The sequence below is a fragment of the Rhipicephalus microplus genome, chromosome 6, assembly GCF_043290135.1.
Source record: "Rhipicephalus microplus isolate Deutch F79 chromosome 6, USDA_Rmic, whole genome shotgun sequence".
In the NCBI taxonomy this organism is placed as follows: Eukaryota; Metazoa; Arthropoda; class Arachnida; order Ixodida; family Ixodidae; genus Rhipicephalus; species Rhipicephalus microplus.
This window is the reverse complement of record NC_134705.1, coordinates 82,863,397-82,875,799: the sequence shown is the minus strand read 5'-3', so window position 1 is coordinate 82,875,799 and position 12,403 is coordinate 82,863,397. Positions and strand designations below refer to the sequence as shown.

General features: G+C 56.1%; 1 protein-coding gene, 1 non-coding gene and 1 pseudogene across 2 annotated transcripts in view; all 3 read right to left on the bottom strand.

Moving 5' to 3' along the window:
• The window catches only part of LOC142765338 (uncharacterized), a 187,221-nt gene extending 185,599 nt beyond the window's left edge, over nucleotides 1-1,622 (bottom strand). The window contains exon 1 of the mRNA XM_075866118.1: nucleotides 1,503-1,622. The gene's annotated coding sequence lies outside the window, so the exon portion shown is untranslated. The remainder of the gene's footprint in view (nucleotides 1-1,502) is intronic.
• A 2,531-nt stretch (nucleotides 1,623-4,153) lies between these two features.
• LOC142766262 (U2 spliceosomal RNA) lies at nucleotides 4,154-4,342 on the bottom strand. Its single transcript, XR_012884447.1, has one exon. It is a non-coding gene; the product is annotated as a U2 spliceosomal RNA (small nuclear RNA).
• Nucleotides 4,343-11,571: 7,229 nt separating this feature from the next.
• Nucleotides 11,572-11,738, bottom strand: LOC142766509 (U2 spliceosomal RNA; annotated as a pseudogene).
• Nucleotides 11,739-12,403: the final 665 nt, after the last annotated feature.

Below are 12,403 nucleotides of genomic sequence, written 5' to 3'. Positions count from 1 at the left end.
ATACAAACAACTTGAAGGCGGCGTCTTAGGGTGGCCGTGCCCCTTTGGCCTCGCAGCCTAAATCGAGTTTCTTTGCTTTGGCGTGGGGCGGGGCGTCACTGTCGCTGTTCTGTCCCTCGACTCCCGGTCGGCGCTGTCTTGGCTCTTTGCTGGCCGTTCGCTCTCGCGTTGCCTTCTTATTGTCTTCCCTGAGCCGCCTTCGTGAGCGCGAGCGAGCGCGTTGCTCACGGGCTGCGGGCTGGCTTGTGGGCGCATCAGTTTCTCGGGCAAGGCGTGCCGAGGTAGAGGCGGAGGGAGGTGCGCTGGCGTATCTGTTATCTTCACTTTCTGGGGTAGGAAGTAATAGCCCCGGCTCACAATAGGTGCTTCCTCACGGGCGGGGTCTTGGGTGCCGTCTTCCAAATCTCGTGTGGTTACAGGCGCCAGCACATTGGCGGGTGTTAGGCTGGAGGGAGGGGAGCTCTCCTGTCTCGGTGGAAGACTCTACCTCAATCCGCTCCGGCGTCACGGTTGGACTGTCGTCCTGAGCCGTCGGGGGGGCAGGCGAGGAAGAGGGGGTGAAAGCACCGGATCTGTGGCGAATTCGCTTGACTCCACTTCAGAAGACAAGGTGGACGCATCCTCTCTTCTGTCAGGTCTCTTTTCCTCGTTGGCAAATGATGTCGCTGTGCTGCTACCCACGGTGGACGGGTCAGTGTCAGTATCTCGGTCGCTAGTGAGGGTCTCCCTTGCGGTCGTACGGGGCGCTGTCTTGGGCAACAAGACTTGAAGGCGCGACTTCTGTTCTCCCGGCCTGGGGGGTGACGGACCATTTGGTCGGTTCGGGTTGGACGCGAGGTCTGAGACCAATGAGAGCCCACGGGCGGCTGACGCATAAGAACGCCTCCTGAAGCACTCCCTGGTCCCGTGGTGGCCGCCACATCTCTGGCATTCGGCTTCGCAGCCCTCTGTCTCGTGGCCAAAAGTGCCACAGCGCTTGCAATAAGGAGTTTGGCACGCAGAGGCCATGTGCCCCGTCTCGCTGCATCTCGCGCAAACACGCCTCATGCCCCTGTACTCAAACATTACACGGTTTCCGCGACGGTCGCAAAGTTTGGCACTGGTTTTAACATTTCGATGCGTACAACACGCACACTATTGAGTTTGTTTTGCCGGTTTGCGACCGTCGCGAAAGCCACGCTCTTCACTTTCCCGTACTGGGCCAGTGCATTAACCAAGGGGTCCTCGGGGAGGTAGGCGGGGTAACGAAACACGTTGACAAACGTAATCGGAGGCCCCACTGCCTCCACTGCTACTTTCTCGTTACGCACAACAAAACCTTCTTCCACCATTAATTTAGTGGCTTGAGCCGTAGTGCGCGTTCACAAAAGAGATCTCGCGCCTCCCATATGCTGGAGGACATGCACGCTATCGTCCCCCGCAGTACGCTCTACAGCGTCAATTAAATCATCTATACAAAAATCGCCGTCAGGCACATTAAAGAAAAAACAATTCTCCCTCACCGGGAGGTTCGATTGAGCTGCCATGATGGGCACTGGTGGGGCGCTCCTCCAAGGAAGACGAGGGGCGTGACTGGTGGGAACGCAGGCGTGCTGCGTGCTAGTAGACGGGCTCAGCAGGCGCTGGGTCCGGGGTCTGGTAGCGAGGCGGTAGGCAACGGGACTGGCGGGTCCGGCGCAGTAGGCGGGGTCCAGATCCGTGCGCCGTCAGGCATAGGGCGGGGGTCGCCGAGCAGGAGGGCCCGGGACCGGAGGCCGGGGGCTGCAGGCTGGAACGGCAGCGCTCCGGGAGGCTGGGTGACTTCTTTGCTGGCAGGCCCGGGGGTCGACATCGGCAGACGTGACCCCAGGCCCGACTTGCGACTCGCGCGAGGAAGCAGCTAACTCGTCAATTGGACTAGCCAATTGGACTTTTTCCCAGAAGTCAAAGCCACGCGTGCTTGCTTGCATGCGTACTCTCGAATGTAACCATGACGTCACACCAAATGCTTGCCGGCGAACATTATCAGGCATGTCGCGAGGGATGCTACAGCACTTGTTTCAAAAACTGATGCATAGTGTACATGTCCAACTCGAGCACCAAAACCTGGAAGGAAAAAACAAAAAAAATTACTGTGCAAAATATGACTACGTCAGCCATCCAACATGGCTTCTACGCTGGCTGCCCAAGCAACGCCTCTGCAACGACGCCCACAATCATCGGCAAAAAGGTGTTGCCTTTGGCTGCTTCAGCGCGCTCAACGTATGCCTTGCAAGTTCCGACGTGGCGGAACACCGCACCGAGGTCGACGAAGGTCCTGCCGTAAAAGGCAGACCCGGGAATGCGTGCGAAACGTCTACCGCGTGCGTTGTGAAGCCGTTGAATGAAGGGTCATGTGGCAGAGGGTGACGGAACGTGAGTGTGCGACATGCCGCTGCGATGTCGTTCAAGCGTTCAACGGGCCGGCAGGCTCTGCCTGTCGTGGTCGAAAACGCTTGTCCAAGTTTTGCTGATTCCGAGGGGTAGGAGTGCTATAGTGGCGTGTACGAGGCGCTGGTGCGGCGCTCCGTCGATCGTGCCAGACGGACATGAGGCGGCGAGAAAACGGTCGTCAAGTGGTCGCGGAAATCAGTGGAGAAGTACTCGCCTGCGCTTTTGGTCGAATTCCGCTGGGTAAGGTGCGAGAAGACTCGCAACAGACGGTCTTCGGGAGACCGGTGGTTGCACAAATGCGACCGTGCGTCAACGTGCAGCCATATTCGTGGATTATTTCGCCCCATTACGATAGCTTCGTCACAGCGCTCGCTGGTGTTGCTTGTTTTTGTTGACCTTCACCTCTGGCTCACAGCCACTGTGGGGGATTGGCCGGTTTGTTGTTCTGCTTCTTCGACTTCTACATACTCGGCTTAGTGAAGCTGTGAGGAGAGATGAGTGGGTACAGAGGCAAAGCACAGCAAAGCGCGCCCGGGGCGTGATCTCACGCGTCCTGGATTCCACGGCGCTTCAGGTACGTGCGTGGTGCGTCCGTACGTCTAGTGCGCAATTTTCTTGGAACTTTCAGCAACTGGCGATTCCATTCAGGTGAGCGTGCGAGGATGTGTGTTGTAATTAACGAGAGCCAACAGTGGATGAGCTGGTATGAGATGGTGTTCATAAATGTAGTGTGTGATCAACAAGGCGATATCCGTCGTGGTGGTCTAGTTGCTGTAAGGTACTCGACTGCTGACCCGCAGGTTGTGGGATCGAAACCCGGCCGCAGCGGCTGCATTTCCCTGTGGTCAGATTAGGGTGCACGTTAAAGAACTTCAGGTGGTCGAAATTTCCGGAGCCCTCCATTACGGCGTCTCTCATAATCATATGGTGGTTTTGGGACGTCATACCCCACATATCATCATATCGTCATCAAGGTGATGGCTGAGGACGCCAGCGAGGTAGCTGACCGCGTGGCAACGAAAGACAGCCACCGCTGGCAGGAGCTGGGACCCAGGTCAGTGGACCTAGAAAAAGCACATCGGGGCTTTGCCGCTCCACCGTACAGCAGGTGTGTGTGGGGTGGGTCCTGTGGCGATCTTTGCGATTTTAATTTGTGATGGAGAATAGTGTAGATGCATAGACGCGGCGAGAGCACGCGTTTTCAGGTTAAGACGTCGCGTGAAGATGTGAAATAAAAATGCCTTCGTTTGTCACTGCAACTGTAGACAGAAACACCAACAACCATTTTCTAGAGGCTGTTTTTTTTTCGTTCCGAAACGGGTGAATTGGAAAAGCGGAGTTAGCTTGGCACATACATACACACTTCTACACACATACATACACATCGTATACACACTTCTAGCTTTCCTCCGATACAGTAATAATAAATTACTCAATAGTTTTATTGATATGTGTAGGGATGTAAAAAAAATAAAAACTTGAGTATGTACGTGTGAACATAACCAAAAAAAGGGGGGGCCCTCCAATTATGAAATTTCCACAGAAACATTTATTTTCCCACAGCAATCGTAAGTGTAAACACAGCTAGCGCACTCCCCGCACGCGAATACCGCGTCAGCCGGGGCGGCGTGACGCCACCGTCTCGGACACTCGCCGCACCCACGCCGTTTACCCCAATATCCTTGGTAAATTCGAACACTCTTTCTGTCATTGAATTTATTGTCGAACTCACCCCCGCAGGGGTGAGTGGGCCGATCCCGGAGGTAGTGCAATACCGGGCCAACCCGTGGCGGAAGTGAAGCAAGCTTCAAGCCCTCCGCCGCATTGCAAAAATAAGTTTAATATCTTGGATCCAAATAGGATCCGTATCAGATATTAAGCTGATAAGAACAGATTTGTTTATTATACTTACTACAAAAACAACATAAATGGTTATGGAACATGACAGGAAACGGCAATAAAAAGTGTATATAATAAAATCAGGTAATAAAAAGGCTAATGGATAAAAGTGTATGACAAACGCGGTATCGCTTCTCGGAGAAAAGAAAAAAAAGGACACAACTATTTACAAGACGCCCATATGGCCACGGTAGATGTCCGTAGAGGCAGCGATCGTGTCTGACACGCAGAGCCTTTTCATAGTCCGCAGGTAGTTCTTGGAACAAAACCTGCGGCAGACACGATCGTTGGTCGAGTCCCACGAGCCGAGGCAGCCAACGATGATGGCGTCGACGGAGACGCGCTGGAACCGCTGGAGGAGATGACGCTTTAGAGGGGCGTACTTCTCCTCCTTGACCCTCCGAGCCTCCTGGAACGCCTGCAAACGGTTGTCGAAGGGACAGCAGACGTCCAGGATCAGGGCTTCCTCACCACGGGCCAGGACGAGGTCGGGTCGCAAGCCGGGGACGCCGACCAGCTGGTTCTCCCCAATAACGGTGAACCGTTCCAGGGCCGCCTTCTTGAGGCGCGCAACGATGGCGTTGTGGCGCTCCGTCATGGCCCGTCTCTGCCGCATGCAGTGGCAAAGAACGTGCGGCAGGGTCTCCTCCTCGTACCCGCAGCGTCGGCACCTTTTGTCAGCTGCGGGCACCCACGTTCTTGTGCCGTTCAGAGGGAGGAGATTCAGCCGGGCTCGGTGAATGAAGCGCCTCTCCTTGAAGCGGGTGTAGCGGCCAGACCTCATGAAGTGGAATCTGGCGGGGTCCGCCGCCACGCACGCCATCGTCTTGCCCTGGGACGGCTTCTCCTGGAGAGAACGGTCCCGGTCCTGGTTGAGGATGGCCCAAAGGATCTTGATCAGCTTGTTGCGGTTCCGCGCTGACACCGTGGCCTCTCCGCAGGTAATGCGGGCACCCTGGTCCAGAAGCTCCCAGGCGACGGAAAGGCGACGAGAGGCTTTGCGTGCCTCCGTCCAGACAGACTGCAGCTGGGTCGCAGTCTGCCGGAAGTCACCCTCCGTTTCGCCTGAGAGGTAGGCCTCGGTGTCGTCCGTGTCCGCCGGTCGCCTCAGCCGCCTCGACACCACCCGGTTGAGCTCCTCTCTCGCTCGCTCCCGGACCTCCAGATCGGTCGACGACAGGAGCTTGAAGGCCCCGTCCACTCGGCAGATGTCGCTGAGCTCCGCCGCAAGAGGGATTCCTGCAGTGCCGGCTTGTGCACTCCCGTACACATACTCATTTGATGCTCTTGCCGACATGTACAGGGTCTTCTTGATCAGCGGGCGAAGCTCCTCGTCCAAGCGATGCCACTTTCCTTTGCTGGCAAGACCCACCCGCATGGCGAAGTTGAGGGCTGGATACAGGAATGTTTTGAGAGAATCCAGCCTCTGCCATGGGGTGAGCATGGAGGAGAGCAGCCGTCTGCCGAGATGGATGGCCTCGTCGACCGTCGTCTGGTCCGGTAGCACCCGGAACCCCACAGGACGCCCCAGGAACCGGTGCTCCTCGAAGTCCGCCAGTGCCGGGACCGGGACGCTCCCCACGGTGAAAGTGGTGGGCCGTGTGCCCACCGGGTAGTGCCCGGACAGGTGGAGGGTGCGGCACTTGGCGGGCTTCAGCCGCAGCCCGAGCGGGTCCGAAAGGGCCGTCACCACGTTGAGGTGGCGCTGCAAGGTGGCGGGATCCCCGGCGAGCAGCGTAAGATCATCGGCGTAGGCAAGGATGTTGTGTTGCCTATCGTCTCCCTGCACCGCTCTGATGATGGGATCCACCACTAGGTTGAAAAGCAGGCCGCTCAGGGGACAGCCTTGGCGTAGGCCCGCTCCGATGGCGATGGGCTCCGTGGTGCCGTCAGCTGCCACGACGCAGGTGGTGTTGGCGCGGTAGAGTTCCTCCACGATCTCCGCGAAGGGCTCACCCGCGCCGGCGCCGCGGACAGCGTCAACGAGGGCCTCATGTGCGACCGAGCCGAAGGCATTGGTGTAGTCGAGGAACCCCACGCACAGCTCCCCACCTCCCGTCCTGGCGTCGTCCAGGCGTCCCTGCAGCACGAAGTTGTGTTCGAACACTCCATCGTGCTGCAGGAAGCCCTTCTGACACCTGGACAGTACCGCATGGTCGCCCAACCACCACTGCAGCCGGGTGGTGAGACATCCGGCATACAGTTTGGCGATCGTTCGACCAAGGGCAATGGGTCGCCAGTTTGTGGGGTCCTCGCGGTCGCCCTTCTTGTGAATGAGGATCGTCTTCCTCGACTTCCAGCTCCGGGGTGTGCGACGGTACTTGAGGCAGACGTTGAATACCGCCGCAAGGTACCGCCCTTCAGGATCCACCTGCCTCCAGTGGTTGTAAGTGAGGCGGTCCTCTCCCGGAGCTGTACTCTCGTACCTTCGGAGCTTGGCTGCGACCTCGTCATCCAAGAAGGGGCAGAGGTACAGTTCTTCGTTGGTGGGGGCTCGCGTCCTGAGTATTGTTGTGTCCACTGCTACCGGGGACCAGAGGCGGGTGAAGTAGTCGTGAAGCATGCCTGGGTCAATGGGGCAGAGCTGCGAAGGGCCCTCCACAATCAGCCGGACGGTTCGGCGCCGGTTCCTCCTGTAGAGAGAGCCTGTATCTAGGAGGGGTTATCGGGGTTAATCTCGCGCCGAGATGGTGTTTGGCACGAGTCCCGATTGGGCAGCCTCAGGTGGTCAGTAATGGCTGCCTCTGCGCGGTCCAGGATGGTTTCGAACCGCGCCCACTCCTCCTCAGATACGGGCAACCGGCTTAGTGCCCGCAGCTCCGCCGTCATCTCGGCTAAGACCCAGGCACTCTCTGGTCCGGCGGTGTCGGCCACCTCCTCCTGGGTGCCGTATGTGCTGCCGCTGTGTCGGTCGAATCTGCGGGGTGTCATCGCCTCGGAAGAAGGTGGTGGTGGGCTGCCAATGGCTCGCCCCGCAGTCTGCTCTGGAGGCTCCCCCTCTGCAGGACCGCGGTACTCCTCCGAGTGGGAACTCTGTCGTGCTGCCCGGTGGTCAGCTAGGCTGCCCGCCGCATCCTCAACGCCGCTTGGCAGGGAGGTAGGCAGGACCTCCTGTGTAGAGGGTCCTGCGGCGGCATTTTGGGTGGATGAGGCGGTGGCCTGCTGCTGCTGTTCCGTTTCGCCCGGCGAAGAGCCGGCGCCACTCTGCAAGGGGGAGGGGGCAACCACTGAGGGTGTCCCCGGGGTGGCGGCACGTCCGGGCGAAGCCTGCTGGTGGGGGCTGGTAGAGCCGGTGGCGCCGGTGGGCGGCCGCCGGGGCGGAGCACCCGCGGCGACGTTTTGCCTGGCCTGCTTCGCCTCCTTCCTCAAGTGCCACTGTTGGTGGTTGTGAAGGCTCTTCCTTGAAGGAAAGGACCTTGGGCACTTTTCGCATTGGTGCCGGAAGCACTGGGAAGGGGCGGTGGTGGGAACGTTGGCCAGGCACTTGTTAACATGGGCCATTGGTCTTTGGCCCAGCACGTCGCCGCATAACGAGCAGATATACGAGGTGCTCGTTATTCTGGTTCCGTGCTCCGCCTTCAGGTTCTGCTTCAGAGACTGCCGCCGAGAGGTCCATGTGGCCGGGTTGTAAGTGGCCCCGCAGCCGAGCTCGCAGCACTCGATGGCAGGAGGCACGGGGAGGTACACTACAAGTGTACTCCCGTTGCGCACAGGCTGGCGCTCCTGCCAAGGGGGGTCGCCGTCGTCCTCGCTGGTGTCCAGGGTTGGACCCCCGGAGGCCATGACCCTATTGCCACGCTAGGCGTGAGGCCCAGGGGGCCTCGGTGAGGACGGGGCGGCCAACGGCGACCATGGCAGGGCCAGGGAGGCGCCCGAGTGCAGCTGCGGCAGGTCCAGGATGGCGGGCGCAGCACCGGCAGGCAGCAGGCAGGACGGAGCAGCAGGTCCTGTGGCAGCAGGACCGATGCAGCAAGTCCAAGGCAGCAAGTCCAGGGCAGCCGGTCCAGGGCAGCAACACCAGAGCGGCAGGCAGGCAGCAGGAGGCGGCCGAATCCGAGTAGCAGCAGTGGACAAGCGGTGGGTGAGGGCGAGGGAGAAAGACTCTGCTGTAACCGGGCGGGTATCCGGTTGCCTCTACGAAGATCAGGGAGTGCAGGGCGGTCGAGCCACCACTACACTTTCATCTTAGCCAAAAGGCCGAGACCGTATCAGATATTAAGCTGATAAGAACAGAATTTATTTTAATATACTTAATGCACAAACATCACAAATGGTTATAGAACATAAGAAAAAACGGCAATAAAAGGTGTACAAATAAAATCAGGTAACAAAAAGGCTAAAAAGAGTTAGTGGTGTTAGTATGGATAAAAGCGTATAACAATAAAAAACGCGGTATCGCTTCTCGAATAAAAACACAACTATATACAAAACGCCTATATGGCCACGGTAAATGTCCGTAGAGGTGGCGATCGTGTCTGAAACGCAGTCTTTTCATGGTCCGCAGGTAGCTCCTGGAGCAGAACCTGCGACAGACACGATCGTTGGCCGGATCCCACGAGCCGAGGCAGCCTACGACAATGGCGTCGACGGAGACGCGCTGGAACCGCTGGAGGAGATGACGCTGTAGAGGGGCGTACTTCTCCTCCTTGACCCTCCGAGCCTCCTGGAACGCCTGCATGCGGTTGTCGAAGGGACAGCAGACGTCCAGGATCAGGGCTTCCTCACCACGGGCCAGGACGAGGTCGGGTCGCAAGCCGGGGACGCCGACCTACTTTGATCTTAGACAAAAGGCCGAGAAGCGATGCAATTCATTAGCACTAAATAAAGTCCATTCTTTCACACCTCGTACTTAGTCCTGGCCAAAAGCCAGGCAAACAGTAGCAAAGCAATTCCGACGTCCACCCATGCACAACCAGCATTGTGCACCGACAGCGGCGGCGCTGGCTTCACGGCATTGCTTTTATCCCTAGTCCGCTTGAAGTTTCTTGTTTCGCTTACAAACATGTGAAAACTGAAACCTTCTTTTTTCCAGAGGTCAAAGCCACGCGTGCTTGCTTGCATGCGTACTCTCGAATGTAACCATGACGTCACACCAAATGCTTGCCGGCGAACATTATCAGGCATGTCGCGAGGGATGCTACAGCACTTGTTTTAAAAACTGATGCATAGTGTACATGTCCTACTCGAGCACCAAAGCCTGGAAGGAAAAAAGAAAAAAAATGACTGTGCAAAATGTGACTACGTCACCCATCCAACACGGCTTCTACGCTGGCTGCCCAAGCAACGCCTCTGCAACGACGCCCACAATCATCGGCAAAATGTGTTGCCTTTGGCTGCTTCAGCGCGCTCAACGTATGCCTTGCAAGTTCCGACGTGGCGGAACACCGCACCGAGGTCGACGAAGGTCCTGCCGTAAAAGGCAGACCCGGGAATGCGTGCGAAACGTCTACCGCGTGCGTTGTAAAGCCGTTGAATGAAGGGTCATGTGGCAGAGGGTGACGGAACGTGAGTGTGCGACATGCCGCTGCGCTGACGTTCAAGCATTCAACGGGCCGGCAGGCTCTGCCTGTCGTGGTCGAAAACGCTTGTCCAAGTTTTGATGATTCCGAGGGGTAGGAGTGCTATAGTGGCGTGTAGGAGGCGCTGGTGCGGCGCTCCGTCGATCGTGCCAGACGGACATGAGGCGGCAAGAAGGCGGTCGTCAAGTGGTCGCGGAAATCAGTGGAGAAGTACTCGCCTGCGCTTTTGGTCGAATTCCGCTGGGTAAGGTGCGAGAAGACTCGCGACAGACGGTCTTCGGGAGACGGGTGGTTGCACAAATGCGACCGTGCGTCAACGTGCAGCCATATTCGTGGATTATTTCGCCCCATTACGATAGCTTCGTCACAGCGCTCGCTGGTGTTGCTTGTTTTTGTTGACCTTCACCTGTGGCTCACACCCACTGTGGAGGATTGGCCGGTTTCTTGTTCTGCTTCTTCGACTTCTACATACTCGGCTTAGTGAAGCTGTGAAGAGTGATGAGTAGGTACAGAGGCAAAGCACAGCAAAGCGCGCCCGGGGCATGATCTCACGCGTCCTGGGTTCCACGGCGCTTCAGGTACGTGCGTGGTGCGTCCATACGTCTAGTGCGCAATTTTCTTGGAACTTCCAGCAACTGGCAATTCCATTGAGGTGAGCATGCGAGGATGTTTGTTGTAATTAACGAGAGCCAACGGTGGATGAGCTGGTATGAGATGGTGTTCAGAAATGTAGTGTGTGATCAACAAGGCGATGTCCGTCGTGGTGGTCTAGTGGCTGTAAGGTACTCGGCTGCTGACCCGCAGGTTGTGGGATCGAAACCCGGCCACGGCGGCTGCATTTCCCTTTGGTCAGATTAGGGTGCACGTTAAAGAACTTCAGGTGGTCGAAATTTCCGGAGCCCTCCATTACGGCGTCTCTCATATTCATATGGCGGTTTTGGGACGTCATACCCCACATATCATCATATCGTCATCAAGGTGATGGCTGAGGGCGCCAGCGAGGTAGCTGACCGCGTGGCAACGAATTACAGCCACCGCTGGCAGAAGCTGGGACCCAGGTCAGTGGACATAGAAAAAGCACATCGGGGCTTTGCCGCTCCACCGTACAGCAGGTGTGTGCGGGGTGGGTCCTGTGGCGTTCTTTGCGATTTTAATTTGTGATGGGGAATAGTGTAGATGCATACACGTGGCGAGAGCACGCGTCTTCAGGTTAAGACTTCGCGTGAAGATGTGAAATAAAAATGCCTTCGTTTGTCACTGCAGCTGTAAACAGAAACACCAACAACCATTTTCTAGAGGCTGTTTTATTTTTCGTTCCGAAACGGGTGAATTGGAAAAGCGGAATTAGCTTGGCACATACATACACACTTCTACACACATATGTACATACACATCGTATACACACTTCTAGCTTTCCTCCGAAACAGTAATAATAAATTACTCAATAGTTTTATTAATATGTGTAGGGATGTGTAAAGAAAATGTACGTGTGAACATAACCAACAAAAAGGGGGGGGGCCCTCCAATTATGAAATTTCCACAGAAACATTTATTTTCCCACAGCAATTGTAAGTGTAAACATAGCTAGCGCACTCCCCGCACGCGAATACCGCGTCAGCCGGGGCGGCATGACGCCACCGCCTCGGACACTCACCGCACCCACGCCGTTTACCCCATTATCCTTGGTAAATTCGAACACTCTTTCTGTCATTGAATTTATTGCCGAACTCACCCCCGCAGGGGTGAGTGGGCCGATCCCGGAGGTAGTGCAATACCGGGCCACTTGTGGCGGAGGTGAAGCAAGCTTTAAGCACTCCGCCGCATTGAAAAATAAGCTTAATATCTTGGATCCAAATAGGATCCGTATCAGATATTAAGCTGATAAGAACAGATACTACACAAAGGGAAATTTTATTAACGAGTCACACGTGGCCATTCACCGAGGGGCTACAACACAAATGGACAATAGGCTCAGGGTCACAAAATAACATGAGAGGCACCGCGACATGGGTTGAAATCACACAGAAGCAGCAAAATACAATTTCCAAGTTATAGCCTTATACACCATATCAAGGAGTGTTTACAATGCAAAATTAAGATGTGCATTCAATTTTTTTATAAAATATAAAGAAACATGTTATCAAACACACAGTTGTACACATGTGTTGAGAAATTGCACAAGCACAGTGTGTATTGTGGCTAAACAAAAGCAACTCTTGGTAAACACAGAAGGTTATACAGCCTCAAGGGATGACGCGAGTACACGAGTAATAAAAACGGAGATACTAGTTAAAAGGAGAAACCTGGGTTATGAGGTCGACACCATGCCGAGCGACAGTTTGGTGGAAGAGGGTTAGAAGGGGGTGATGGGGAGGCGCAGCTTGCCTTTTTGTAGTAGGAAGAACCTCGTGTGCCATCGGCGAAGGAATTTTTCTTCGCCGCTGGTTTCGAGATCCTCTGACAGATAATGCCACAACATCAAGCGTATCTTGGCTACTGCGGGAAAGGCTGCCCGTACTGGTTTATGCCTAGCTTCGGCTAGGCAGCGCCGGTTCCAAAGCACGAACAGCGTG